Source organism: Rutidosis leptorrhynchoides, chromosome 2 (genome assembly GCF_046630445.1).
Source record: "Rutidosis leptorrhynchoides isolate AG116_Rl617_1_P2 chromosome 2, CSIRO_AGI_Rlap_v1, whole genome shotgun sequence".
Lineage (NCBI taxonomy): Eukaryota > Viridiplantae > Streptophyta > Magnoliopsida > Asterales > Asteraceae > Rutidosis > Rutidosis leptorrhynchoides.
Genome location: NC_092334.1, coordinates 23390918 through 23396227, shown reverse-complemented (window position 1 = coordinate 23396227; position 5310 = coordinate 23390918).

Genomic DNA, 5310 nt, shown 5'->3' with positions numbered 1-5310 from the left:
ACTCATTTTTACTCCACATTTTCTTAAACTAAAAACACACACTTGAATGCTCTCATATCATACTTTAATCTCAGAAACTTTCCTCTTCATAATCAAGGTAAAATACTTCTCAAAATCCTTGTTCAATTCCTTGTATAGTTGCTATCTTATTATACTTATAAAACTTGTAAAAACTAGAACTTGTTTGAAAAACTAATCTAATCTTTCTAATTTAACTCTAATAATACTTACTTATATGTATTATGATGTTATATTAAGTTAATATAAGAACTTATAACTTGTACATATGAAAAACACCTTGAAACTTAACATATATCCTTTAATCTTCATTCGGTAAAAAGCGGGCTGTTTTGGGTTGGGAATTAAAAACCTATCTTAGACTTTGAGTTCGAGGCTACGACTTTGGGAATATGTTAATATATATAAATAAGACTTCCAGTATTATTTTCATGATTTTAGACAAAGTGGAAGTATTTTATCAAAAATCATATATTGGGTGGATGCCGGGATTTTTCCAAATCTGTCCACAGACAAAAAAAGAGGGTAAAGCTCTAAAAATTACTACTTGGGATGAAATTTTCGAATTGGTTTTGTAAAATTTACTTCTTAATGAATCCATAGCAATTTGATTCACTTTAAACGGAGTTGTAATGAATATTTGGCGAGCAAAACAAAATCTGCTAAAATTAACGTTGTATGGACGAAATTTATATTATAAAAACTATATTAACCATATCCTTGTTAATTTTTTCTATATCTTATATATATTTGGACATGTTATCAGTAGTATAACAAAATATTATAATCTTGGTTAATTCTGTGATTGTATATATGTATAATAATATTCTTGGTACGTCCTAACACAATAAGTATACAATACGTTTTGATAAATCCTAAGACAATACGTACACAATACATCTTAGTTAATTCTATGACAATACGTATACAATACGTCTATGGGTTGATGCAAAGACAATACTTATACAATACGTCGTGGGGTAATTCTAAGATTATATATATATATATATATATATATATATATATATATATATATATATATATATATATATATATACCGATTATTGGACTGTTGGACTTTTCTGACTATTTTGGACTACTAACAAAGGACTACTAACAATGGACTACTAACATAAAATGTTAAAAATTATTATATAAGTATTCTATGAACTTGCTTTATTTTATTCATATGTCGTATCATTATCTGAATCGTTATTATTGTTATAGGTTCGTGAATCCAAGGACGACGGTCATATTTTTAATAAGTTGAAAAATTATTATTAATATATTTTTACTACTGTGAGTATATAGTCCCATTTTTAAACTCTACAAATATTTTGGGATGAGAATACATGCATTTTATGTTTTACGCCATAGACACAAGTACTTAAAATATATTCTACGTTGAGTTGTACCACTTTGCATATCTTCCCTAATAGCTTGGTAACTAATATTTACATGTTGTAAGAACATGTATACGTGAATCCTATTGATAGATCTAACGGGTTTGACAACCCCAACCGGGCTAGTCGCTCTAGTATCGTAAACGGTTGCATAGTACTTCATTTTTACTACACTTGATACAGTGTAGGGAGATTTCATAATAAAGGGAATATGCCACATTAATGATTAAGTATGGTTACCGAAGCGCTCAACAACTTATAGAATACTTTTATACACTTGCGAGTGTACATATATTTATAACTATGAAATCTTGTGGTCTATATTTATATCGATGCTAAACCTATATATCTCACCAACCTTTGTGTTGACTGTTTACGCATGTTTATTCTCAGGTCCTTAAGAAAGTCTTCTGCTGTTGCATTACCTGAACAAGCTGTGCATGGAGTCTTATGCTTTTGTTTAAATGAAGTGTTGCATTCAATAAAACCTTTATCATGTATTATATTCGACTGTTATGTCACGTGTGTAGTATTTGGAAACCGATGTATCATGGAAAGTATTTCTTAAATAATCACCCACTTGTTTAAAACATGCATTATGTATAATAATGGCGTGCTTTTTATGAAACGAATGCAATATTTTTCTAAAACGCATCATATAGAGGTCAAATACCTCGCTATGGGACCAATGAATAACGTACTGCGTTTTTAGTAATATGGACGGGTTGTTTCAGTTGGCATCAGAGCGTTGGTCTTAGCGAACCAGGTCTTGCATTAGTGTGTCTAACTGATAGTTGTTAGGATGCATTAGTGGATCTGGACTTCGACCTTAGCTGTATGTCAAAAGTTTTGCTTATCAATTTTTTGTCGGAAATTACCTGTTTATCATCTTAAGTCTAGACGCGTCTTACTACAATTATTGCATAGGTAGTGTATAGACACATATTCATATCTTATCATATCTATCACGGTAGACTTTGCCTGACATCTTCCGTAAATTCCTTTGTAACTTATGGGATTTTGGTATTAAATATACATATGTAAATTATGTATTAAGAATATCAATCTAAGTCCTAAATCTTTTTCATATCAACAATCATTCCTCTGAACGTGTAAGGAGGATTCTTCACAAAGCTCGAGTTCATCGGATTCTAAAAGCTATTCCGATATGGAATTTCATTTAAGCTCCGAGAGCAGTCTAACCGTAATGAACCAACCAATTAGTCATCACCTCTTCTGGATGAATTGGGGGTGGGTTCGTGGACGAATTAATCAATTTAGAAAATAAGAAGGCGATCTGTTTCATGAATCTAATTCGCCTCTTGGTGGAGAACATGAGGCACTTACCGTCGAACCCGTTCGTAACACCGTTTTCTCTCTCCTTTCCAGGATATGCCGCAGCGAGTATAATATTACTAATATTATTGAGGCTATCCGACCTTTACTCCGTATCTTGCATGGTGAATTATTTAGTAAAAAAAAAAAATTACTGTCACGAAAAGCAAAATTTCATTAGCAAGTGCATCCTACATCATTGCATTCCCTTTATAAAGCTCTTGACCTCTCTTTTTATTCAAGAAACTTTAAACATCTTCTTTCACAATACAAAACAAAACAAATTCTCATCATCTATACTCACATCAAACCACTACCAGCACCAGCACCAGCAGTACCAACAACATCACAAGCCTCAACATCGCAAGCCGCATTATGAGCATCAACATCATACGCACCGCAAGCACTGAGGGATACCAACAATAATGAGTGATGAAGTATTAATTCATTATTTCATTTACGTTGAAGAAATACTCCGCAAAAATTATGTAATCTCTAAAGTTTTAGGGGTTATTCATTCTAGCTCCAGCAAAAAAAAATCAAATGAGTTTAATAGTATATTAACTCATTAAATCTATATTACATCTGCAGAAAATATAAAAGCATATATTTTCATAAAGACTGAAATAAAAATTCTCTTGTACAAAATATTACTTGTGAAACTTTAACGGGTAGGTAATACCCGAGAATTATACAAATTCACAAATAATATGTTATACTGTACATTCTTCAATTCTGATTCAATAATCATTAACAATACTCAGTACTTTCACAACAATATACATTCTTTCATAGAAACCAGAACAACCATTCTCATTCAAATTCAATTACATATTCTGGTTTTGACAGATCAGAATCCAAGTCAAGATTAAACACATAACATTACTCTTAGATTCCTACATCTTTCAAAACTATACTTTGACTTCAAAATTGTACTAGAACATCATTTCTATTCATTGAACGCAGAAAAATATTTGTATCATTCAAAATCCTAGAACATCATATGTATATTAACAATTACAATCTGTGTTCAAACCCTTCGAAATTCCCGAAGACACTCGAGATGATGATCCAACCACATGTTACCCGCAGTCTTGTACCTGAAAAACCCTCGAAACCAAAGTCATAGTTTAACACGTATCCGTGTCAGACCCTTTGGCATTTATTAGCTAAAATAACTTTTCAATCTCTTTTCAAAATAGACAGTTTTGTCACAGCTCCAGCAAATCACCTTCAATTGTTCATCGAATAAGCCTTATTATAACGATTACCCCTTCATCATTATTACCGGGGAACCTTTCATATCTCGTCACATTAGCAACAACTTCATTGATCTTTAAGCCTCTCCGAAAAATCACGATACTTATTCATTGAAACTTTATCAAGTACTCATCTACAACTTGTAACAATAATTATCATACCAACTACTGGGAATTAGCAATCAGTATTTTGAATTTCGCTGCAATTTTACGCCAACAGTTATATATATACATATAACGTCTACCTCCAAGACTTACAGACTTCGAATGTGAAGTTTCTGAAAAACACCCTAAACTGCGAACTAGTTCTCCGAATTTTGGAAAAATGCTGATGAAGCAGCAAAAACTGTAAACGACCTTAACAGTCAAAAGTTTGATGATAAAGAATAGTATGTTGGCAAAGCTCAGAAAAGAGAAGGTTTGGAACTGGAAAATGGATTGAGTAAACTATGAAGGAGGCTGTGGACAAATCACAAAGACGAAATCTACCTTCAAAGAATCCAAATGATTCAGTGTATGCTGAAGTCTTTAGCGAATACCTTGCTCCTTACTCTCAACTCTTGCGGACAATATTCTTCATCATCCTCTTATCTTAAATATTCTAAGATATCATCGTATCTTCCATTATAAATATCCTTCATATTTCTGAAGATATTTTCATAACCATTCTTATCTGAAATCATTTATTCCTTCGCGTTATCTGTATCACATCATAAAGAAAACCATTTTAGTTTCGAAATATCTGAAACCTCTGAGTGTAAAGTATGAATGTTTTTGAAGTAATATTGGGAACTGAAGCATGAGTTAGTATAATATAATGACACTTGATCAACGTGATTATATTACAGTAAGTCATGCTGAGTTTCTAAATGGAACGTAATGATTCACAGACCATAACGTTATCATGTGCCATGTTACATGACTCTTACATTCAATCTAATCTCGAAACATATCAAGAACATATTCTATTGATAGTTCTATCTTTTCCTTTGGATTCTGGTAATTTCACAAGTCAAATTGTGCTATTACAATTTCTCTCTTAGAGCATTAGCTATGTTCATTCCGAATTTCATATCTATGAATTCTAGACCATTACTCGCTTGACTTGAAGTCGGGAAAAGAAGACGGAAGCATGAAACTCCAAAATATAAGGAAAATATAAGCACGAAGACAACGCAGAGATTACAAACCGTGTATATCAATGCGTATAGCAATATAAAGACACAGGAAAACTAAGAACACTATAAACCCAAGAGCATAGTAGAAATTAACGGATTCCTTCGGTGGAAGATGAA